The sequence below is a fragment of the Peromyscus eremicus genome, chromosome 3 (genome assembly GCF_949786415.1).
Source record: "Peromyscus eremicus chromosome 3, PerEre_H2_v1, whole genome shotgun sequence".
Classification (NCBI taxonomy): domain Eukaryota; kingdom Metazoa; phylum Chordata; class Mammalia; order Rodentia; family Cricetidae; genus Peromyscus; species Peromyscus eremicus.
The window spans coordinates 67,578,408-67,605,219 of NC_081418.1; positions in this window are offsets into that span (position 1 = coordinate 67,578,408).

Below are 26,812 nucleotides of genomic sequence, written 5' to 3' on the forward strand. Positions count from 1 at the left end.
GCCTTGGGCCGCTCATTACCCCGGCGCAGTGGCTGCTCGGGGCCCGCAGCCGGCGGCGGAGCGGGGGCAGGCGGCCGAGACGCGCGAGCCATTTGCATTCCCCGGCAGTCATTTTTATATGCGGAGGTAATGAAGTTGTCAGCGGCGCCCCGAGTGTGGCAGAGCCTGATATTCAAATCGCCTGCCGTGTCGCCTGCCACCCCGCCCCCGCCCTGGCCGTCCCTTGAGTCCCGGGGCTGCGCCGCCCGCATCCGCCTCTCTCTCTCTCTCTCTCTCTCTCTCTCTCTCTCTCTCTCTCTCTCTCTTCCCAGTCGCTTTGTCTCCGTTGTCGCGCCCCTCCCTCCCCTTTGTGTCTCTGACGAGACTCCGAGTCCCAGATCAGCGACGCCCCCAGGTCTAGTGACCCAGCGACCCCGGGATGCATATCTAACCACCTATGCGCAGAAGCCCATTCTGCCCTCTTCCCTCCCTCTGCAGTCATCCCTGATCGCCTTCAGCTTCAGCTGCAAGAAAGATGACCTAATCCTGGCGTGAGCGATAGGGCCGAAAGGATTGTCCTCTTCTCCTTCTGAATGCGTATTTATGAGCATGTTTATGATTACAAAACCCATATCGGACCTGAACACCCAGGCTGCTAAGAAAAGACTAGCAGCCTTGGTGAGGAAGGAGGGGGAAAGACAGGCACACTTGTCTAGACACATAAGGTAGCCATGACCGCTTACATACCTGTTATTCATCTCCCTAGGCCATGACAGCTGGGCTGCTCACCAGCTTGTCCTGGCCACCTGGGACCTGCAGTGTGGTCAGGCCAAATCCTCCTGCAGAGGAGATACAGCGTGAGGGAAAGATCGTGAACTCTCTCAGTAGTCGTTGTGAAGTACCGACTGGACGTTGGAAGCATCGTATTCTGGATATAGTGTGTGAAATAAAATACAGTGTTATGATCAAATATTGCTTTCTATTTTTTAAAGATGTGTGCCTGTGAACAAGATTTACAATTATGTCCGTGGCTCCTATTCTATTTCTGTTGGACAGTGTTAGTCTGGAGGTGGAAGAGCCAAGGAACTTTCTAGCTCTGATTGTACCAACTCCCTTTCCTCTGCAGATGGTTCGAAACTGAGCAGGGAAAAGGAAGAAATCAAGAGCGGTTGTCTTTGCGTGGGACCTCCTGAAGACACAGAGCAGAGTCTGTGGCTTAAAAGGTGTCTGTTCTTTCTTTGTTTTCTGTAGGGGTGCCCACAGCCATGCCACAATCCCATTGTGTACGAAGTTGGCTTCCAGGAGTGCTTTGTGCCTTTTAGGAGTTATTTGTCCCACACTACACTCACTGACATGCCGTTTACAAGAGTGAATACTGTGTATGTGCTGTGACTATTTCATAAGTACTGTTGGTGTGTGTTGTTCCTCATCGTGCACAGGCAGCAGAGTAAGGACTCCCGGAGTATGCATTGGCATGATGCGCTGCAAATGATGCGGCCTGGGGGAGTCCCCGAGTGTGTGCTGATTCCACATGCGGCCATGGCTCCTACTGGGCTCTTATGGTATGGCTCACCAATGATCCGTGCACTAAAGACTCCCGGAATACACATTGACACGATAGACTGGAGTTGGTTGGGTCTTTCGTGGCAATGATCCGGAGATAATGACCATATCTTGAGATTGGAGTGCTCGTGGTCCTAAGGCACAACCAGAAATGCCCCAGTTAAGCCCCCCTGTGGCTCCCAGTACAGGGTGTCTGGGTCTTTGACCTCCTGCATCCAGACACTGTGGTATCATCAATGTCTGTCGATGTTGTGACTTTCCCCCTACATATAAAATTTGAAACCCAGCACTTACAGTGGGGTCCATGTACTGGGGTTTTGCCTGGCTAATCACAGGTTAAAGAACTGTGAAAGGTCATATTTAAAGGGGAAAAATGGTTTGGGGGAACACACTTGGGAAATAGATTTATGTTAGAGAGAATTAATATAAAATAAATAACCTCATTCCTGAGAAAACCTAGTGAATAACTCACGATGGATAAAAAAAGGTGAGTAAGAAGATGGAAGATGCTAGAAATCATGAAGGCAGTATATTCAATAGTAACAATTCAATTGTATAAAACACAAGATAAAATCTTCTCTCTTCTTCTTCTACTATACTTTCGAACGTTACAACCACTGTTAATGTTTTGTATATTCCTTCCATTAATTTTGTACACAGACAACTGTATGTCTCTGTTCTTTGGTTACACAAATGAGTTGACAAGAAACATTACTCTTTGAGGTCTTGTACGTTTAATTAATAATATATTGAACATCTCCTCTCACCCTTTGCAACGACGGCATAGAATTCGGCAGCACGATGAAACAATTTTTAAAGGCCTACCATTTGTACCCTCACAACAATGGATACTCTTACACCTGTGTGCGTTTTCAAATTTGGACAAGCACGTTCAGAGGGAAAATTTTCAGAGTGGAAATTATTCTGAGGGAAAGAAGTGCACAGTTAAGTGTGGACGCATACTGCCAAGTTAATCATCTCGCATTCCAACTAACAGCTGTGTGTCTACTGCCCGCTCCTGGTCCAAGCCATGTTTTGTCACAGAGCACACTTCTGATGTGTGTGACCCTGAATTTTCCCACCAAGCTTTCTCCCCAGCTTTCTGGTGCGAGTCCAGCCCTGGGCATTGTGATAAATACAGTGCAGTGTAAAAGTCACACTATGGAGTAGGAAGTCCTGTTAGTCAAGATAAAAAAGAAAGATTGAGCCACAAATCACAGTGAGATTAGCTGAATCTTGGCAACAGTTTCCCACTGTGGGAGAACTAGAATACGGTCACACTAATTCGTCTTTCAGCAAATATTTATTGAAAAGTTATAAACAGCAAGAGAGTTCTCTTTTCAACAGAGTTCTGCTGCCCTTGACTTCTGGGAAAATGAAAAGATATTCTCACTGGCCAGACTTTGTTCCACATGAATGAAATACCAGATTTGGTTCAGTGAGGAGTCAACCCTACAGGACTTCATAGTGGATCCAGGTATGAGGCCGGCTCACTGGCAGCCATTTTGGAAATCACCAATATCAATGTATGAGGCATATGGCTAGGCTCTGCCGGTTCTCATCTAGTCCCTCCGGCTTCTGGTTTTCTTTTGTAAAGTTCAAGTCTCCAAAAAGCCAGGTGAAGCCAACAATAGAGCCTTCTTCACTTAGTCCAGAATTCCACCAAACTCCTTCATATTAGGCAAGCCATGCATCGTAAGAGACGATAATTTGACACATAGTTGGTCTTATGGGTGTTCTACTTACGTCTATTTTGTTTCTGTCTGGATAAACTCAGATACACGGAAAACATCTTGAGTCTCGTAGTGGTTTGAATGATGTCCCCTGTAGGCTCATGCATTTGAACATTTGGTCCCCAGCTGGTGGTGCAGTTTTGGGGGGTTTAGGAGGTGTGGCCTCCCTGAAGGAAGTGCGTCACTAGGGGTGAGCCTTGAGAGCTTAGAGACTCCAGCCATTTCCAGTTGCCCCCTTTCTGCTTCATGCCCGTGGTTTGAAACGTGAGCTCTCAGCCTGCTGTCTCCAGTCCTCAGGCCTGCTTATGCTACTTACTGCCGCGCTGCCCCAGAAGCTGTGGCGGTTTGGGTAAGAATGACACCCATAGACTCAGATGTTTGAATACTTGGTCCACATTGGTGGAACTTTTTGGGGAGGATCAGAAGGTGTGGCCTTGTTGGAGAAGGTGTGTCACTGAGGGCAGATTTAGTGGTTTCAAAAGACTGATATCATTCCAGTGTGTCCTGCTTACAGATCAAGATTTGAGCTCTCAGCTGTTTCTGCCACCATGCCCTTGCTACACCATCATGATGAACTCCTACCTGTTAGAACAAAGTCAAAGAAGCTTCCATTAGCCGGGCGGTGGTGGCACACGCCTTTGATCCCAGCACTCGGGAGGCAGAGCCAGGTGGATCTCTGTGAGTTCGAGGCCAGCCTGGTCTACATAGTGAGATCCAGGACAGGCACCAAAACAACACAGAGAAACCCTGTCTTGAACCCACCCCACTCCCCCCAAAAATTACATTTATGTGTTTAGTGTGTGTGCATGTGAGTGCATGCATGTGTGAGTGCATACATGTGTGTGTGTGTTTGTGTGTTTGTGTGTCTGTGCGTGCTCATAGCACATGGGAAGTTAAAGGACAATCTGTGGAGTTGGTTCTATCCTTCCACCTGTGGGGCCAGAGGAATGAGCTTCCATCAGGCTTGGTGGCAAGTACCTTTACTATCTTGCTAGCCTTGTTCATTATTTGCAACAACCAAGCCAAACAGGGCTTGGCACGACAGTGTGTGCTTGTAATTGCCTGGCACTTGGGAGGTAGAGGCAGGAGACTCAGAAGCTCCAGGTTTACCCTTACCCACATGTCTACTTCAAGGCCAGCCTGTGCTTTATGAGACCTCGTCTCAAAACCAAAGCCAAGAACAAAACAAATGGCGTTGGGAAATGCAGCAGGGAATGTTTTATTTACTGTTGAAGATTTGTGACATTAACACTTTGAACACCATAGTTATTGTTAATCATTTGCCCTTTTCACTAAACTTACAGGGTTTTACATTATTTATGAAATACAATTTACCGAGTTTTCCCTCTTTCTGTTTCCGGACTTTGACTCATAATTGGATAGACCTCCATTTCTCCTGAAATGGCAATGAAAGTCTCTGTTTTTCCTCTATACTTTTACCCTCCCAATCTTCACATGTTTTTGATCCCTCTGGAGTTTACACAGCACGAGGAAGGACTCTAGGATGAGTTTATTTCTTCCAAATGGCTAGCTAGGTTTCCCAAGACCATCCTTGAATGATTTATCTTAGCCCACTGATACACAATTCTCCTTGTCCACATGCCCTTCTGGGCCCCTGATGGTCATTTGCTCAGTTTCTAAGGCAATGCCATACATGTCAGCATCTCATTTCTCACTTTTAGAAATTTCTGGGTTATTCTTGAATGCTTGTTCCCTTAGAGGAATGTAAGGATTATTTTTTCAAAGTTTCCAAAAAGATCCTGTTGGGGTTTTTATTAGAGCTGTATAATTTATGCCATTTATAGCTAAATAAATCTATGGACTAACTTGGGGAGAATTTTCATAGTTCTGAGTGTTATATGAGAATCAGACGTGTGTGTGTGTGTGTGTGTGTGTGTGTGTGTGTGTGTGGTGTGAAATGGATTTTACCTATTCTTTTGGGGCATGGGACTGAGTCAAGGTCTCATTTAGCTCAGTCTGAACATAAACTTGATATGTAGTTGAGAATAACCTGAATCCCTGATCCTCCTGCCTCCACCTCCTAAGTAAGCCCTTGGACTACAGGTGTGTGGTGCCACACCCAACTCATTATCTTTTAATTTGTTTCCTGAAGTTTATTTCTGGGAATCTTTTTGGAGTTTGTTGGCTGGCCATGAGTTCTTAGGTATGTGCATGACAAGTCGCTCCCCAGCATAAAATGTAAGCTTGGAACTGGAATGCAATGGCTCTGGGATCTACCAAAGGCAGCGTGAGACACACACACATGGGCCTTGGGGAAACCGCTTGGTGCTGAGTGGGTCATCAGACACAGGAACTGCTTGAAGGCTAAAGCATCTGTCTCCAAATCCTCCCAATGCTGAGATTCCCAGAAGCCTTCACAGAGAGCTCCTACACTGTGAAAGCCCATTTGCTGTGACTCTGAGCCCATCCAGGGGCTGGCTCTGTGCTCCATTGCTGAAAAGTTAGTGGCAGCCATATCACAATGGGAGGCCTGGCTCCTTCTTCTCTGGTTAATTAATGATCCACTGGGGCCTTGGGGGTGGGGCTTCAAAATGGTAATGGCTTAGAAAAATACATCAGAGGCACATAGACCACTTGGAGTACCCAGTTAAGAATGATTTGCCACATACAGGAGAGCTTCACAAAGACTTTCACAAACATGGGCATTCAGCTCTGCTGATAGCCCCACATCCTTAATGGCATAATCACCAACATAATCCATTCAGAATAATGGCCTTTTAATACAGAAACAATTACTTCAGATAATAAAATAACACTTTAATTTGCTTGACACCAAGTTTGACCTATGCGGATCATCTGATGGGGAGGTGAGGGGAAGGGAAATCGGCTGAGCTCTAAATACATTATAAAGTGATAACGTACCATGTACTTCAGGCCTGAGATGCTTTAAAAGGCTTGGCAGGAAAAGAAAATGATAATCAGAGTAAGTTATTGCTTTGGAATTTACAAAATACTTGGTAATTTGAGTATCGACTTCTTCCAGTTTCCTTAGAGAGAGAAAGCTATACCTTCGAGTTAATGCACTTGGATTAAATTTGTTCATTTTGAACACCTACTGTGGGAAGGGATTTAAGGCATGCAATCGCTCAACAAATTGTTATTGCATGAAAACTAATACTGCCTCCTAGGAGGGAAATGCAAACAAAATCCATTGCTCCGCTACATTCTCATATCTTTAGAGCTATCTTCTGGTTCTTGTAAACTATTTCTATTCTGTCTTTAATAGAACTGTTTTCTTAAGTGTCTTCAAATTCTTTGGGGAAGTAGGTGAGTTTTAAGTCTTAAATAATTAAAAGCTTCCCTAAGTAAATCTCCTAAGTTGGGAAACGAGACAGCCATTTACTTACTTAGTTTCATGGATTGTTGGTATAGGCAAGCACTCGTTCTTTGTCATTTGGAAAGAGAAAAGCTGGGTCCAGGGTTGGGGGTAACATCCAAAGTCTCATGTGATAACTGACTTCCAAGTACTGTTGCAGAGCCAACAACTGAAGTCTTGACTGTGAGTTTCTGATAACTAATTCTGTCTCTTATTAAGTTAAATATTTCTTAGTACATAAGAAGGAGACGTAGTCATCATTTGTACTTTAGTGAGAATTAATTTGTAACAACTTTCCTGCAATAAGTAAAGGAGAAAATTGGCATATTTTTCGAAAAGATGAGTACAAACTGCCAGTAGTCTACCAATCTGTAGTTTGGGACAATGTGGTTCGTAGTCTTAACACTAGGCTTTGGTGCATTCGAGGTGAGATCATATTTGTTATAGAATATTGTATGCTCATCTTGTTTCCTCTAACATTTTAGGTTTTTTTTCCCATTAAAAATTCTTTGATACAGACTGCTTTCTAAATTCAAGTCTCTCTACCCAGTAGTACTGGATAGTACTCAGCCCTCATCAGAGAAGTTTCTCAGTGCAGTATATCATGGTTAACTCAGAAACTCATAACTGGCCAAAGTGCAGAGAAGAAATGTTTGTAGCCTGCTCAGCCACACATGGGACATCGATATCTCAGCCCCTCGTGCCAAGACTCAGGGGTCACTGCAGAAGAGGGAGTGGGAGGACTGTCAGAGCCAGAGGTTAGGGAGGTTGGAGTGAATCAGTGTCTTATGGGCATGATAGGACCACTGCACTCATGAGCTCAGAGCAGCTGCACATGCCTGCACAGGATCAAGCCAGTCTTAGTCTAGCATGCAATGGGGAGGGGTCCGGGAGTCCACCCATGGCTGAGGAGCTATTGGCAGTTGATGGGGAAAGGATCAGTTTTGTTCAAGGATGTGGCCCCTGGCAGTCAGTCAAATTCCGGTGGATATTCCCACACCTAGGAGTATGCAGACAGACAAACCGGACTTGGGTTCTAAGAAAAGGAAAAAGAAAAAGAAAGGGGAGGACATGAAGTTGGGAGTGAGTAAGGGTTGGATCTTGGAGGAGTTAGGGGGAGGAGTGGGGTGAATATGATCGAAGCACATTGTACGCATGCATGAAATTCTCAAAGAATTCATAAAATATTATGTCAAAATATTTGATATCACCACTTCTCTGGACTGAATTATATCCCCTCCCCAATTCATCAGGTGAAACTGTAGCTAGCCCTCCAAACCCCCCTACCCCGCCTTGTCACTGTATGTGGAGGCAGAGCCTTTATGGATGGGGTTAAGGTACGGATGGGGTTAAGGTACGGATGGGGTTAAGGTACGGATGGGGTTAAGGTACGGATGGGGTTAAGGTATGGATGGGGTTAAGGGTATAAAAGGTGTTCTGGTTAATTGTTCATCAACTTGACAAAAGCTAATGTCATTTGGGAAGAGGAAATTTCATTTGAGAAAATGCCTCCATCAGATTGGCCTTTAGACAAGCCTGTGGGGCTATTTTCTTGATCAATGATTATCTTGATCAATGAGTGGGCTCAGCCATTGTGGGTGGTGCTACATCCAGGGCCTGTGGTCCTGGGTTGAAATAGAAGGCAAGTGGAGTCAGTCAAGGAGAACAAGCCAGCAAGCAGCACTCCTCCATTGCCTCCGCTTCAGTTCCTGCCTCTGCCCCTGCCTTGAGTTTCTGTCTGGACTTTTCCTCAAGGATAGACTGTGACTGAGATGTCTAAGCCAAATAAACACTTTCTTCCCTAAGCTGATTTGGTTGTCATGGTCACTACCATAAGAACAGAAGCAAACTACGACAGGGAGCTGTAAGTAGGGGGCTCTTCCCGAACACAGTTGATGTCCTTATTCCAAAAGATAGGCAGAGCTCACTGACTGCTGTCTGAGAACACTGGAAGAAGGCATCTGTCTGCAAACCAGGACGTGAGCTCTTATCAGAAACCATCCTGTAGGAAGTAGCATAGACAGTGAGCAAACACTCGGTGTTTAAAGCACCCGATCTCCCAATCTATGGCAGTTTGTTGTGGAAGTGGGAATTGAGCAACACACCCTCTAATGCTCTTCCTTCCTCCTTCCCTCCATCCTTCCTTCCTTCCACCCCATCTTCCTGCTCCTATCTCTCTCTCTAGTGTTACAAATTGAACCCAAGTTCTCGAATGTACTAAGTCCACCCTTTGTGACTGAGCTAGACTCTCAGGCCTTATTTGGACTTTTGGAATTTCTCTCTTGGAGAAGAACTTGTGTATGCCAACATGCATGATAGACCAGTACACCCATGGCCTCTCCAGGCTCAGGGGCTACAGCTAGACCAGTGCACCCATGGCCTCTCCAGGTTCAGGGGCTATAGCTTACCGGTCCCAAGTCAGTGCTGTGCATGGGGGTCTGTTCTAGTGCCTCCCTACACAGTGTGCTGGCCCACATGGGACAGATACAGAAACTGAGAGAAGCTTGGAACCCTTCGAACTCATTGTTGTACTGTCTAAGAAGTGGCCAGAGGTGGGTTTGTAGGATATAGAGAAGGTTAGGTTATGAGTATTATGTGGCGAGCGTATTAGTCCATGGGAAACGGACTAAACAGATAAACAAACTGTTCCTCACTGTAGACAGGCTGAGAAGCACACCCTGATCAGAGAGGAGAATGCACGCACAAGGGCCACGAAACTCCATTAACCCTCAGAGGGAGGAACAGAGTAAAGGAGTTTAAGCTGAAACTCCGCCTCTGCCTGTCCTTATTCTGAGACCTTTGCTAGATTTTTTTAAACTCTCGGTCTCATGGCTCCACACATGCAAACATGGGAATAGCAGCAGAATTAACTCCATGACATGATGCCACAGGTGAGGAGCATAGTGCAGTCCCTGGCTTGTATTAGGAACATGTGGAAGATGCTGGAAGCTTCTCTTTACTTCTTGTAGCTGCAAAACGCAGCTTTCAGAAGTACCTTTTTTTTTTTTTAATCAGCCTCTCTGTGGTCTAGAAGCTATTTGTGTTTGTCTTTTACGGAAGCCAGGGCCTCATCCTTTTCAGGGCAACTTGGATCAGGCCAGACAGGCCAGGAAATCACACACCCTTCAGAGTACTGAGCCCTGCTCCTTCCTTCCCTGCCTCCAGCTCATCAAAAGCTCCGAGTGTTTATCTCACCCTTGCCAGAGGCCATCTGTTTTGGGTTGTCCTGAAGTTTACTGTCTTGTCCTGTTTACAATCGTCATGTGCACACAGTGGCCCGAGATGAGGTAAGGGATGGGTGTCTGTGACATGTCCGTATCAGGCGTGCTGAGGTCTGTGTGTTCTGCTTTGCTCTGACACGACTTCAGACCTGTTTCCTAGCTGCTGGCTTGGTATGCTCAGAGGACCGAAAGAGATGAAGTCAGACTTGGGTTCTGACCTGACTGTGGTGTCCATGTTCTCCGCGTCTCAGCATTCTTATGGGTAAGATGGGGACCTTAAAGAAACCTTAGCATGTGACTGTGGTGACAGAACAGGACAGCCTTTGAGAATTGTTCTCACACGCAATCAATGATGTTTCCTTCTCACTCTGCCAGCTTTGGGTACCTTCTTTCTCCCATGTGGGTGCACTAAATACACAAGGCTAACACAAATGCACAGGGTGAATTTACTAATTCACAAAGTCTCCACATTGGCAGGGACTTACTTATTTTATTTATTGTTCTGTGTTCAAGCTCTATAACAATATAAGCCACTATGGATAATTAATTAACAAATTCTGGACAGATAAAAGTGAAGGCCACAGTCCCATGACCTGCCAGCTCCTTCCACACTTGTAGATCTGAGCATCAGAAACCCTGACCCATAGTGAGACACATTATCTCATAAAAGTGGAAGTTTGGAAATACAGTTATGTGATCGGTTATGTTGATAGCTCAGTAACGTCATCCCTGTCCCAGTGCCTTCTCGTCCCTCTGCCCTGCTTAGGTGCCCTCATTGCCGTAAACAGCTGCTATAGCTCCAGGCATCACATCTAGGCAGTGAGAGCAGTTGAAACAGAGAGAGCCCCTCTCCCTCCCTGTCTTGAGTCTTTTCCAGAGTGGCAAATCCCACTCCAGACATCTCTAGCTGACTTCTGCTCACTTGCCCGTGTCTAAATCAGTCAACAGCTTGGACCAGTCAAGATTAACTCTGAGTCATGTATGGGGAGAGTAGATACTCAGGCCTTTTCCCAAAAGGATGATGCAAAGGCAGTAAAGACTGCTGTATACACCTTCTCACAGGAGTCTTGCAGGGAAAGACAGCGACGAAGCAAAAATAAATTGAACAAGTGCACAAAAGAGGAAATGTCTGTTATATGCCAACGGAGGGCTACTGGTGATGAATGATAAAGTTCTAGTTCTCTGGAAGCAGAGATGCTCTCATTGGGCGGCAAGTGGAGTTGCGGCCTTCTGTTGCTTAGAGTTGAGACTATATAAAAAGGACAGCAGGAAATGTAACTATGTGCATTAATTTGTCCACTGTATATTAAGGGCCGGTGATAATGAGAGAATTTCATTTGGAGGCAATTTGACAGAATGTGTTCTACCCAGCTACCCAAACTAATGTGCAGTGCTGCCAGCCGACTGTGTCAAAGGGGATGCCTCAGTGCAAAACGATCTCAGGTAAGTCCTAGTGTATGCACTGTTACAGTGTCTCCTGGATTAAGGTAGAGATTCAGATACCCCACGACAGTTGCCGTATAGTCTCATGAATGCATCTTCCCTTAATTCGGAGCACACACTAGGTCATTTGGCCAGGCTAGTGTTGACCAGTATTATGCAAAAGAAGAGATTCTCCAAGCAGGAGTATAGAGAATGTGTTAATACTCCGTCATATGAAATAATCATATACAAATAATATTTACCGTATTATTTAAACAAGACCCCAGAGCCTGTAGTTGGCACATTAGTGACCTGTGGATGAAGGTACCATTCACACGCAGAATTATCCGAAGTGGTATATCCTACGAGGTCATGCAAATCCTTGAATTCAGCCATTACCCTCCCTGCAGCCAGTTTGAATCTGTGAGGTTTTCTGGAGGCCTCAGACCTCAGGGCAGGAAGTTGGCAATAACACCATAGCCCGTGCATTCCTTGGTTTCTGGTGTTGCTGCTGCTAAGTGGTTGAAGTTGGACTATGGCCCACATGTGGCAGTGTGACATCTGAGTGTGAAGCCTGGTTGGTCACACTCCTGGTATCATGCCTGGCTTGGCTATGCGTTATTGATGAGAGCTCAGGGCAATTTTACTCCATCTCCATCCCTCAGTTCTTCATCTGTAAGATGGGAATGTTGGTAGATACTGCCTTCTAGTGTTGCAAAGGATATGTGAATTAGTAAATAGAAAGTTTTATATATATATATATATGCGCCTGGTTCATGGTGTTATTGAACTGTTTACTATTTATATCATATTTCGAACACACGGGTTCAGCCTGAATTGATCGAATCACATGTAGTCTGAATCAAAGAACAAATTTTTGACCAGTTATATTAAGTATAGAGGAAATTCTTTCCATGTCCCTTGAAATGTGGCACTTCCCTAGTGCATGGGCAAGTTCGCCCCACATGTCTCCAAGCAGCCACAGTACAGCAGGGGTAAATGTTTAATGAGTCACAATATTTTAATAAAGTCTGTTATCAACAGACGGCTCAGCCCTCTCAAGAAGTTCGCAGTGATTTGGTTAGAGTGTTCTGGTAGGTAGTTTTTACCTTTATTTCCCACTGAGTGAAGCATAGTAGATTGAATATATGGTTCCAGCATTGTGTTAACATGTACTTTTTTATTTGGGCTTGAACTTAGTTGACTTAACTACTATCATTTGTTTAGAAACTGTCAGTACTTTGCCACAACAGACAGAAAAAAAAAATACATTGCTCAGTGACCCCTTTAGATATCTTAACTTTCTTCTTGGTGAACTATCCTGCTGGAGGTTAGGGTGTGTCTGACTTTGGCAATGAATAGAGACACTCTGCATCCATGGATCTGGGGCTGGACCCACTCTACTAAGGCTGATGACTTCTCGTGGGCATGTAAGTCGCACCCTGAATTATTATCTTTATAGTCACCAGCAGTCTGAGCTGTGGGAGCCGAGAGACACTGTCTCCTACATTCTGAAAGGATAGGAAAGCAATTGACCTCTTGCCTGTTTCTGGAATTCTTTGCATCCTTCCAAGAATCAAGATATTGTCTTCTCTTAGGTTCTGGCTTAGTCTGCAATGGGAAATCAGTCAGTCTCTCTCTCTCACACAAACTACTATTCAAGAATCTCACATTCAGCACCTTCTGGAAAAAGCTGGGAACTTAGAGACCTAGAAAGCTCTCAGGATGGAAGCTCGTTATCAGTTTAACATAGCTCTCTGGTTATTTTACAGACTAGTCTTTTTATGAGCCTTCACAGGATGAATTTGAAATTAGAGGCCCTACCCACAAGTTATCCCCCACCCCATATTGATCTTACGTTCCTATCTGTTGCATACCTTCCATGGTTTCCTACGGTGCTTATCATAAAATCAACTGTCCCTTGTGGTTCCTTTTCCTGAACATTTGAAGGAATGAGTCAGATGTTCTCATAATATATGGGCAGCCGGGAGAAAAATGCTGTTATTTTAAGAGCTGGCCAGGAATTCCTTTCAGGGAGGAGACAGTCTGCCACCTTAATGGAGGCATTTGGCCATGAAGATAAGGCCCAGAGGAGATTGCCCGGACAGGCTGGAGCTAGCTGAAGAGATAGCAAACTGCTCTGAGGAAGAAGTTTACAGGAATGTGGAGATGGAAGAAGAGGTGGGAGATGAAATGCGGGAGCAAGCAGGACAGCAAAGGACGGGAACTTCTGAAAAGGGAAGGTCGGCTTCCCACAGACACTTTGAGTCTCTTGGTGGACAGAAATAAAGTGGAAAGGGTTGTGTACAGGTCTAGACTCTAACTCGGCCACAGGAGGTGTGAGACAAGTGAGCCATTGGAGAGAGAGGCAAATGACCCTGAGAATGTCAGCTCTCAGCCATTCTCAGACATCTAGGGGGAAGATGCCGGCCTTCCCACAGGATGTGGGAAGGAAGCTGGAGCCAGTTTTTATTTAAACCTAAGGGAGAGAGTGATCGTAGCTGACAGCCATGTTCCATCTGCTCCAGGGGAAAAAATAGAAGAGTGTTTGAGTTTGAGAATTTTTGGAATACCGCTCTGGAGATGAATGAAACCATAGAGTAAATTTTATGACTTGTGTCCCCAAAGAAGAAAAAATGCAGCAGCAGCATTTAGAAAAAGTTATTTTAAAGGATTTCTTCATTCTAATGGATAGAGATTGTCTTAAGATAATACAAATATTCCAAAGATTTAATGAAGTTATCGGGAGCCTTGTTGACATTAATTAGAGTTCTGTAATTAGAATTATAGTTATAGAAGCTCCTTCCTGCAAAACAGAAGCCCATATTTCAGCATCTCGGGTTCCCAGCGCCATCGGGCTCAGTACCTGATGCATTTTTATATAGCAGGGCTTTCATAATTCTTTTTAAATAACCACGTTGATAGATATTTAATCGTTTTTTAATTAATGGTAGAGTAAAACCCATTTATACTTGTGCTCATCTTCTTTTGCCTCGGCTCACGAGCGAACTGTCAGCGGCTGGCGTGTACGGCCGCCCAAAGCGACAGCGACAGCGAATCCAATCAGGAAAGCAGGGCAAAGATGAAAGGTCTCACCAATGGGAAGTGAACTTGCTAAAGTATGCCTTTCAATGAATTTGGACAAAACTGAAAAATGTTGTTGATATCAGATCCTTAGGCCGATTACTGAAGCGTTCGATTTTTCAGTATGTCAATTCATCACTGTCCACCTGGTTATATTTAACACTTTCTCCCATTCCCAGTGTGTCTGCTGAGATAGGCACTTGCTGTCACGGGGTACTTGCCTCTCTAGAAGGTCAGCAGACCAGGGGGAGGCAATGCCCCCCCCCCACTCCCGCCACTGCCCTCATCCTTTCTCAGGTATTGGTGATGGCAGATGGAGCCTCAATGTCTTGTGGGATCTAAAATATTAATAAGATAAGGCTTTTATCCTTCAAACCGTTCAGCCTTTCCTTTTAGAGGCTCTGTAAAGTGTCCTGTCTGTTAATGTATGATACTGGCTCCCCAGGAAGATCTGCCATCACTTCCACACCCCCGAGCCCCACTTTTCCCTGTGTCCCTCCTCTTCATCACATCAGTTCACATTGAAAATCACTCTTGTCTTTCAGGGACACTTGGATGCATTCAATTCCATTTTGAGATTAGAGGTCTTGGGGTGCATTTTGATAAATATTTGATGGAGATGCTAGCCTTGGGGGTCATTCTTATTTACAAAATTAGAGATGGCATCTCAGAGGAGAGCTTAACTTTGGGAAGAAGCCGTGCTCCTGAAGATGCACAGCACTAACTCATGGTGTTCCCTCCACTTTTCAGAGCACAGTAGTTGTCCATGGCTCCATTTTTAGAAGCAGTGATTAAATTGCAGAGCGCCGTTGGGTGATGCCAATTAGAACAATAACTGTCTAGTCAGCGGTCATCTCATTTTAAGTGGAAAGCCAAACCCACTCTTCGGCATATTTTCTACAAAAACCCGTACATCGTGTGGTGTGCAGTTTAGATTGTTTTAAAGGACTGTAATGGCTTCGGTTTTAGCTAGTCCATTCTAGCCAGGCAATGAGTATCAATTTTGTTAATTAAGAGTTTCAGGCTCTTTAAATTTATGATACAATTACAATTTACTTCATATTGAAGACAGTCTTTACCCGGTGGCACCATTAGCAAAATGCCCACTTGCGTTGTTTGCTGACAATTCCAAGGCAGCCGACTTTTGCAGGAAGAGTTACCATTTCGGCTTCTGCACTGAAATTTCTCCTTGGGTGTCAACTGCTCGTCAGCACAATGTAACCATGAGGACTTTTGACTTAAATCTTTCTTTCTTTTTTTCTTGTTGGTCTCTCCCCTAAAGAAAAAGCCAATTCATCAGGTAGGAAAGGACTGCCTTCCTTAGTCTCAGGTCCTGCCAAAGACAAATGACTGTAAAAATTTAAAATCAATCATTAACAGATTAGCTGTTGGCCCAAAGTAAATAGCAATCAGCTTATTAGGCATCAGGCGGAGTGAGATAAAGGGGAAGAGTTATTGAAAATGAGGATGTTGTCTGGGGCTCTGCTTGGGCCATAGCTCAGAGGAGGCTGTTTCTTTGTTAATGTAACGACTCGCAGGAAGTACCGCAGCAGGCTAAGTTGAGTGCATGTTTGTGCTAACCAGGCTCCTGTGGTTTTCTGTCCTACCCTTTACTCGCTTTGGTTACATGGAAGCTGGTATGTTCTAGCTGTTCTCTTTATTGACGTCTGCAAGCCCTGTGAAAGGCTGTTGGCTTGACTCTGCAAAGCAGTGCAGAAAGGTGACTGAGAGTCAACCAGTCCGAGGAAGGACCATTCTGAGCGCTTTGCACACTTAGTTCGCGTCTCTTGGTGGTTTGGTTGGGGATGGATTCCAAGGGACGGTTCATTAGTGGCTCCCTCTAGCTTTCTGTGTGCAAGATGCTGTGCACAGCAGTTGTAATGTCTCAGCTAATGTCGGCTGCTAGAGGTTAAAGTCCGCCATGGAGGGCTCGAGGAGAAACATGCTGTTTGTGGCCTCTTCCCCAAGGTGGTTACTAACTTCAAAAGAAAACCGCTGACTGCATGATGGTGAGTTCCTGCAGAGACTCCTCGACCAAATAGTCAAAGCTGATGTCACCGCAACAAGACAGTGTGCCCCAGCACTCCAGAGGGACACAGCATCATTCTTACGCTTTCTTAAACTAACACACACACACACACACACACACACACACACACACATCATGAAAACACATCAGATAAAGTAATTCTATAAAAGAAGTGATCAGTGGTTTTTAAAAATGCCCAAGTCATAAATGTCAAGGAAGATTGAGGAACTGTTGGGATGGGAAGAAGAGAGCAGAGATAAGGCTTATGGGTCAAATCCTAGAACTCAGGCGGGACACAGAATGAGAAATGGTGAAGCACCAAGCCAAGCCTAAAGCACACCCAGGAATGTCTTTCCAAATGAATGCCCCGGTTTGGATGGTAAGATTATGTAGGTTTATATAGTATTAGGGAAAGCTAAGTGAAGAATATGCGAACTGTCTATTTAATTATTTTTTTCTGCAAGTGCAAAATGATTTCAAAATAAAAAGTTAAAAAAAAAAAAGGGAAGATACACTGAGACGATGCAGTGACTGTAGACGCCTCTAAGATGGGACCCAGCTCACATCTGGGCCAGTTCGACCTTTTGGTTACTGTTCTGCTCTCTTTTGCTAAAGCTAGAGTGAACAGTTGCTTTGTTCTAATATGTGTATTTTAAATGTGTTTGGATTACTGTATGCTAGTTGTTCAACCACTGCTTCCAGTGGGAACAAAGTCATCTTCATGTGTGCCCCTTCCTCTCAGCTCCTTTCTGGGAACCACATTTTTTTGATGGGTAGTAAGTTGTTCACCGAGGCACAGTCACAGTTGATGGGATGTTGGATTCCTGCTCCAAGTGACTTGGATTCTGCAGGTGAGGGTTATATTACGCTGTTTGTTGTTTATGGGATGTTAGATTCCTGCTCTGAGTGACTTGGATTCTGTAGGCGAGGGTTATATTATGCTGTTTGTTGTTATGGATCTACAGGCTGGCTGACTTGGTTTCGTCTCATTCTGCAGGTCTGAGTCTGCACTGTGTTGGATGGACCAAGGGATAACTGAAGGTCAAGACAGAAATATGAGCGGGCGAGCCCCAACACACAAGCACATTTTAAGCCTTAGCTATGTCCCATTTCCAGTTAGTCAAAACTATTCTTGTGGCCAAACCCAAAGTCCAAGTGTGGGGAAGGATCCTCCTCCAATCTGCCATAGCACTACACACACACACACACACACACACACACACTATATAGATTGTGTATATGTGTAATTTATTTATTTAGTGTGTGCATTTGTATGTGCATGTGTGCCGTGATGCTTATGTGGAGGCCAGGGCAGGAGTTAGTCCTGCCATTCCACTTGGCTGAGGTCAGGTCTCTGGTGTATCTGCTATTGTTCTAGTTTTTTTGTGGGTCTGGGCATCAAACTTGGATGGTCAGTTTGTTGGGATGAATGCTTTTACCCACCACACCATCCCCCAGCTCCTTGTTGTTTATTGAGACAAGGTTTTATATAATCTAGGCTGGCCTCGGGAATTTTGATGTAGCCCAGGCTAGCTTTGAACTTCTATTCCTCTTGGCTCAGTCTCCCAAATACTAGGATTACAAGTGCAAAACAAAAACAAACAAACAAACAAATAAAAACAACACCCCCCCCAAAAAAAAAAAAACAAAAAAGAAAAAGAAAAAAGAAAAAAAGTTACCATGTCTGGTCAACTGGTTTAACTGGCTTTTGTTGTCTCTTGCTGGCCTGCCTCCGGGGCTCTCTTTCTTATGTAAACATAGATAAAGGACTGGCCTGCCAGGATATAATCCATTCTTCCCATGCTGTAAGGCTTAGTCAGCAGCCAGCAGTGAGAGGATGCTCACCCACTGTGCAAAAGCAGGAAGTCCAGTGGCACAGTCATTGGAGCACTGAACTGTTAAAGTGGTACCCAAAGCCCCTCCCTCGGTGTCTGCCTGGGTCTGAGGCTCTCTGGGTCAGAGGCTCCAGTTAGATGGCGGATTTGCAAAGCTACCACTTGTATTTGGCTCTTTCCAAAGACTGGCTGGCTTTGTCAGGTCTTATCCACACGGAGAGTTTTCTATTGCTATGATGAGACACCATGACCACAGCAACTCTTGTAAAAGAAAGCGTTTAATTGGGGCTGGCTTACAGTTTCAGAGGTTTGGTCCATTATCATCATGGCAGAAAGCATGGAGGCATGCAGGCAGACACGGCGCTGGCGAGGTAGCCGGGATCCATAGCTGGATCCGCAGGCAGCAGCAAGGAGAGCCTGGCTTGGTCTTTTGAAAACCTCAAAGCCCACCCCCAGTGACACACTTCCTCCAACAAGGCCACATCTCCTAATCCTTTCAAATAGCCCCATTCCCTGGTGACTAAGCATTCTAATCTATGAGCTATGATGTGTGTGTGTGTGTGTGTGTGTGTGTGTGTGTGTGTTCTTATTCAAACCACCATATTACCGTCCCTGTCCCTTCATCTCCTCACACCTGGCTTCAAGGCTGCCTCTCTCCAGATATAATGACGTGGTCTGAAAAAAAAAAACATTTCAAATTGGGCATGGTCACACAGGCTTGTAATCCTAGCTTTTCAGGAGGCTAAGACAGGGGATCAGGAGTTCAAGGCCTGCTTGGGCAATTTAGTGAGAATCCCACTTCAATACATAACCAAAAAGGAGGCTGTGCCCATTGCTCAGTGGCAGGGCACTTGCCTAGCATGCTGTGCAAGGCCTTAGATTCAGGCCCGAGCACCACAGACACAAAGACAAAAAAAGCAAAAAACAAAAGATAGCTCAAGTTGATACACTTGTTCATTTGGATCCCCAGAAGATCCCTCAGCTCTGCCCTCCCCCCATCAGGGGGTACAAACAGGGCCCCTACCCCAGGAGATCCTGTCTCGGATTTTACTGCCTCTACCTCCCAAATGCTGGGATTACAGGTATATATTCCCACACTTGGCAGTATTTTTGGCTTGAAATATAATTTTAAGCACATTGGAGGCACTTAAGAAATCCATGATGCCTCAAAATATAAGTTGCAGAATAAACTAACCTTTTTAGTGAAGAAGTAAAAGCTAGGGGAGAATCAAGAGACACAGTCAGTGCTTGCCCCAGGCACAAGGACCCGGATTCCGATCCCTGGCACACAGGTAAAAGCAGTGTGTGGTGGCTCATGCCTGTCATCCCAGTGAGGGGACAGGGAGACAGGAGACTCCCAGGGGCTTTCAGGACAGTTAGTCCAGCCAAACTGGTGAGCTCCAGTGAGAGATCATGTCTCAAAAAATAAGGGGGACAGTGATTGGAGAAGACACCAGCGTCAGCCTCTAGCCTTCATCCCCAATGACCACGCCCCCTCCCCATGAATGTACACACATGAACACACACGTAAAGTCAGGAGTAGATATTTGCAATGAGGAGAAATAGTCTATGTTGTGTTCAAGTATTAAAAAGCAATACTTTTCCCAGCCCAGGCACCCGGGCCTTTCTTAATCAGCTATGTTCACCTAGGTACCTGCTTCTCTCTCTTTCTCATGGTCCTCCACGTGTAAAAATGACATGTTTTTATGGCACATGTGCAAATTGCATAGGATTTTGGTGACTCTATGCAGGGGAGTGGTGTGGGGAATCAGTACATATGCCTGAGAGTAAAGAGAAAATGAAAAAGCATTTCAATAAGAAAAGAAAGAATCAAGAGCCAAGTGTGGCGACACAGGTCTGTGGTTGCAGCATTTGGGAGGCAGATGTAGGAGGATCAGGAGTTCAAGGTCATGCCCAGCCACCTAGGGAACTGGAGGTCAGTCTGGACTTCACACCCTGTCTTGGAAAATAGAAAATCAAAACAAACAACCAAATCAGAACAGAGCAAAAGAAAATTTGCCAAAGTGTAACCGGAGTTTCAGGGCGCAAGTACCTGAAACGGTAAGGTTTAGCCACCTGTCCCGATACGCCAATCAAAGACAGTGTGAAAAACAGAAAAAGGACTTTAATCAACGCCACTGGGAAGAGGAGCAAATCAGGGGGTCTAGAGACCCTGAGTTCATCTTAAAAGGCATTAATAGGAGCTTTAGTCTTCAACAGAGGCTGAACTGGGGCAGGTGGCCAGCATTCTGCCTAGTCAGGCAGGTGGTGCATACATTTAACCCCAGCACTAAGGCAGAGGGAGGTCGAGCTTTTGTGAGTTCAAGGCCAGCCTGGTCTGCATGGTGAATTCCAGGCCAGCCAGGCTACATGCTGGGACCCTGTGTCAAGGAAAAAAAAAAAAAAAAGTATGCATAATTAACCAGTCCTAGTCAGGTATGGTCCTGCCCATCACTGTCTCAGCTCTGGTTCTGCAAGAGGTCTGATAAATTATTAATCTGTTAATTGCTGTCATCACCTGAGGGGACCAATCTGCTTCTGACAGGATGATGTCCTCCAGGGTGAAGGCTCTTCAGCAGAGGTAATTGTTTCCATCTTGGGGTGGTCTGTCCTGTAAGGATTTGTTTCTAGATGCAGAGTGACTGCAGTTTAGGACAGTGACTTATCTTTGTGCCTTCAGCCCTGCAAGGAGAGGAGACTGGCTAGGAAGACAGACTCTCCGGTGATTATTGTACCTACACAGAGATAAGCAGGTGTCTGACCTGGCGGAAAGCAGACAGACACAAAGAGGGGGCGGAGGCACCTGGCTTTCGTCCTGCTTCCGGTTTCCTTGTGGTCCCAAGTGAAGACTCAGTGTTTGTCAGGAACAGCAGCTCCTCGGTGCTTGTAACAAAGGTGTGTGCGAGGATTTCCAAAGGGATAGTGACTTTATATGTGAAAGAAAATAGGTTCCCTTTGAGGTCTGATTTACCTTTTCGCCCACTGCTTTTCAGGTGTCCCTGACACACGTTTGGGGCTTCCCCCATCTCCTCTGTGAAGCTGTCCCTTTCTTCTGCTGAACCCGGGCTCCACAGCTTCGAAAGATGCCCTGTCTTCTGGTTCCTTCCCTACTGGCTGTGCCACGTGCTGCCTTTCCCATGGTAACCAGGCCTGTTTTCTCCTGGAGACTGGAACCTCCAAAGAAGGCTTATTGGCCCCTCGCCTGCTGCCTGGCCCTCAGCACCCCTCAACTGAATACTAGTATAGTATCCAGTACGTATATTGTATAGTATAATAGTATTATCAATATTATTTGGGAAGATGAACATCTTACCTGTCTGATGGCCAGAAGGCTCTGATGCCCCACTTTATCCACCATGACCTCACTCAGCGCCTCACGTAGAGTGAGAAGACTGTATGTTAGTTGAAAAGAAAGAACATACACATAGGATTAAAGAAAGCATTAAAAAACAAAAACAAAAACAAACTGGGGCTGGAGAGATGGCTCAGAGGTTAAGAGCACTGGCTACTTTTCCAGAGGTCCTGAGTTCAATTCCTAGCAACCACGTGGTGGCTCACAACCATCTGTAATGAGATCTGATGCCCTCTTCTGGCCTGCAGGGATACATGCAAACAGAGCACTATATATACAATAAATAAATAAATCTTTAAACACACACACACACACACACACACACACACACACACACAAACCCAAACAAACTGAGGAGAGAAATGTGTGGGATACTGAGGTGAAAATCAGTGTGATCACAAGCCACTCCAGGTCCTTGAAAAGGATTGTCATGCCACACTGCAACCAGTGTATAGCACCCTGCCTGTCTGAAGAAGGCTTAAGTGTAAGAATAAGAAATATACACACTCCTCTCCCCATTGATGGTAATACTAAACTTAATAAGTCAATATCTTACGAGTCATACGACTTTGAAATTTTTCAGGATCTTAGTATCTATATTGTTTTAAGTGTGGCATTTAAAAGCACAGACTTCAATTAATTAATTGTGATGCTGCAGATGGAATTCAGTATGCCAGGCAAGCTGTAGACCATTGAGCTACATCCTTGGGTTGTCGAGGCAGGGTCTTGTTCTGTAGCCCACGCTGGCCTTGCGTGCTGGAAGTCTGGGTGTGCAGGGAGCACACCCGGGAGGAGGTGGAGCCCTTGCTGCCCTTGGGTGGGCTGCTGCCTCCTGCTGAGAGCTGTTTCCACACACCCTCTACTTCTGCTCTCCACTTCCTAGCTTAAGAGTGACGCCGGCTTTTCATCCATGAAGCTTATTACTCCCCCCGGCCCCAGGGCCAGCCGTTGTCTCTGGCTCGGGATGAAGACATCTCAGAATCAGAGGGAAAGGTGGAGCTGGGCTGCTGCCCTGGAAATCAGAACAGAGAGGCACGGCAACCATATGCAACCTTTTCACAAAGCACTGATACTTTGGAATTTATTTCGTATAAGCCAATCTGCAGGATTTTATGCAATATTTCCATCTTTGTCATCATGTCTCGTTCTTAAAATATGAAAAAAAAAAAAAACCCCTTAGAATACGCTCTTTTCCGTTCTCCAAAAGCTTTGCTATGTTAGCAGTTCCTAAGCACAACTAGTCAGGCCGATTCACCAAACCGGCGGCTGCAGTACTAAGCATTTGAAAATGCTCTGCCTGACACAGGCCAGGGAGGCAGGTAGCCTAACTGCAGAGCTTCACCTCTCCTTCTTGCTTCCAAATCCAACCCCCTGTCCCACCCCCAACTCTGTAGCAGACTACCTGTGGCGGCCTCCCCTCCCTCTCTGCCCCCACTCCCAGGGGACTAAGCAGATTCTGGTAGAATACCCTGCTTTCCTCCCTCCTCCCTCCCCTCAGCTCCCCCTACCCTCTTCTAGCCCATTCCCATTCCCGAGCATCACTCCCAATAAAGACAAGACCAGATATCAGCACTTATGATCATCCCAACCCCAGATGCTTAGACACTAGTATAAAAACACAATCAAAACAAGCAGAACAGTGTGTTCTCACTAGAGTCCAGTAACCTGACTGCAGTAAACCTTGAGAAAGGCAGCATAGTCGAAGCACAAGACAAGGACCTTAACATAGCTTTAGAATAGCTAGAGGTCCTGAAAGGGGAAACAAACAAATCCCTTAAAGAAATCTATGAAAACACCAGTCAGTAGAAGAGAACGAACAGAACAGTTCAAGACCTTTCAATAAAGAAAACCCAAACGAAGGGACATTAGGAACTGGATCAGGAACCTCAGAGGCAAGCCTCAGCAACAGAATACAAGAGCTGGAACGAGCTTCTCAGGCACTGAGAACAAGGTAGAAGACATGGAGACTTCAGTCAAAGAAAGTGTTAAATCTAAAAACTCCAGGCACAAAACATCCAGGAAATCTGGGACACTACGAAAAGACCAAATCTAAGAATAATAGGAATAGAGGAAGGAGGAGAAACCCAGCCAAAGGTATAGAAATACTTTCAACAAAATAGAAGTAAATTTCCCTAAAGAAGGAGGTGCCTATCAGGCACAAGAAGCATACAGAACACAAAAGAGACTGGACCAGAAAAGTTAACTCCTCTTGGCACATAATAATCAAAACACTAAGTGTACAGAACAAAGAAAGAATATTAAAGGCTGTAAGGGAAAAAGACCGAGTAACATATAAAGGCAGATCTACTAGAATAACACCTGACTTCTCAGTTGAGACTCTAAAAGCCAGAAGGGCCTGGACAGATATTCTACACACTCTTAGAGACCACAGATGCCAACCCAGTCCAGACTACAATACCCACAAAACTTTCAATCACAATAGATGGAGAAAGAAGGGTATTACAATACAAAACCAAATTTAAGTAGTATCTATCTACAAACCCAGCTCTATAGAAAGCACTAGAAGGGAAACCTCAATCAGAAGAGGTTAACTACACCCAAGAAAACACAAGGAATAAATAATCCTAGACCAGCGCATCAAAAGGGAGCAGACAGGACAAACCACAAGAACAAAATAACAGGAATCAGCAAATACTGCTCGTTGATGTCTGTCAACATCAATGATCTCAATTCCCCAATAAAAAGGCACAGATTAACAGAGTGGGCATGAAAACAGGATCCATCCTTCTGCTGCATCCAAGAAACACACCTCAACATCAAGGATAGACATCACCTCAGGGTGAAGGGTTGAAAAAGATATTCCAAGCAAATGGTTCTAAGAAGCAAGCTGGTGTAGCCATTTTAATATCTAACAAAATAGACTTCAAACCAAAACTAATCAGATGACACAGAGAAGGACATTACATAGTCATCAAAGGAAAAATCCACCAAGAAGATTTTTCAATTCTTAACATCTATGCCCCAAACACAAGGGCACCCAAGTTTTCAAAAGAAGCACTACTATAGCTTAGATCACATATTGGCCCCCACACACTGATAGTGGGAGACTTCAATATCCCACTCTTGCCAATAGACAGGTCATTCAGACAAAAACTAAACAGAGAAATGCTGGAGCTAACTGACATTTCAAACCAAATGGACCTAATAGATATTTACAGAACATTTCACAGAAGCACAAAAGAATATATCTTCTTAGCTGCTCATGGAAGTTTCTCCAAGATTGATGACCTAATTAGACACAAAGCAAGTCTCAACAGATACAAGAAAATTGAAGCAACACCCTGCCTTCTATCTGACCACCACACATTAAAGCTAGGCATCAACAATAGAAATGACAGAAAGCTTGCAAACTCAGGGAAACTGAACAATTCACTACTGAATGAAAAATTTAAAAATTGATTAATACAGAATTTAAGAAAAAAATTAAAAAGTTCTAGAATTGAATGAATATAAAAACAGCATATTCAGACTTATGGGACATGATGAAGGCAATTCTAAGAGGCAAGTGGATAGCACTAAGTGCCTATACATAAAGAAATTGGAGAGATCCCATACTAACAACAGCACTCATGAACAATCTAGAACAAAAAGAAGAACTCACACCCCAAATGAGTAGAATGCAAGAAATAATCAAACTCAGGACTGAAATCAACAAAATAGAAACAAACAAAAATAATACAAACAATCAATGAAACAAAGAGTTGCTTTTTTTTGAGAAAATCAGTAAGATTGACAAACCCTTCTCCAAATTAACTAGAAGGCAGAGAGAGAAGATCCAAATGAACAAACTTAGGGATGAAGACATAACACCAGACACTGAGGAAATACAGAGAACCCTAAGGGCATTCTTTAAAACCTGTACTCAACAAAATTGGAAAACCTAAAAGAAGCGGGTGATTTTCTCGATACATTCCACTTAATAAAGTTAAATCAAGATCAGATAACTAATTTAAAAAGACCCATAACCCCCAAGGAAATAGAAGCAGTCATTAAAAGTTGCCCAGCCCCTTCTGCTTCCCCCCAAAAAGCCCAGGGCCAGATGGTTTGGGTGTAGACTACTATCAGATTTTCAAAGAAGAATTAATGCCAATACTCCTTAAATTATCTCACCAAATAGAAATAGAAGGAACATTGCCCAATTCATTTTAGGAGACCACAGTTACCCTGATATCTAAACCACATAAAGACCCAATAAAAAAGAATTACAGACTAGTTTCCCTTATGTGCATAGATACAAAAACTCTCAATAAAATACTTGCAAACCAAATCCAAGAACACACCAAAAAGATGATCTACCATGATCAAGTAGGCTTCTTCCAAGAGATGCAGGGATGATTCAACATATATAAATTAATAAATGTGACCCACCATATAAACAAACTAAAAGACAAAAACTACATGATCATCTCATTAGATGCAGAAAAGGTCTTTGACAAAATCTAACACCCCTTCATGATGAAAATCCTGAGAGATTAGGGGTACAAGGGACATACCTCAACATAATAAATATAGTTTATTGCAAGCCCATAGCCAACATCAACTTAAATGGAGAGAAATTCAAAGCAATTCCACTAAAATCAGGAACAAGACAAGGTTGTTCATTCTCTCCATACCTATTCAATACAGTACTTGATGTCTTAGTTAGAACAATAAAACAACTGAAGGAGACCAAGGGGATACAAATTGGAAAGGAAGAAATCAAAGTATCTTCATTTGTAAATGATATGATAGTATACATAAGTGACCCTAAAATTTCCACCAGGAAATTCCTATGGCTGATAAACAAATTCAGCAAAGTAGCTGGGTACAAAAATAACTCACAAAAATCAGTAGCCTTCTTATATACAAATGACAAACAGACTGAGAAAAAAAAAATCAGGGAAACAATACCCTTCACAATAGTCTCAAGAAATGTAAAATATGTTGGAGTAACTCTAACCAAGCAAGCGAAACAGTTAGGCAATACAAACTCTAAGAAATTGAAGAAGATACCAGAAGATGAAAAGATCTCCCATGCTCATGGATCGGTAGGATTAATATAGTGAAACTGGCCGTGGTACCAAAAACAGTCTACAGATTCAATGCAGTCCCATCCAAATTCCAACACAGTTCTTCACAGATATAGAAAGGGCAATTTTTAGCTTCAGATGAAAGCATAGAAAACCCAGGATAGGGGTCCTGAGTTCAATTCCCAGCAACCACATGGTGGCTCACAACCATCTGTAATGAGATCTGG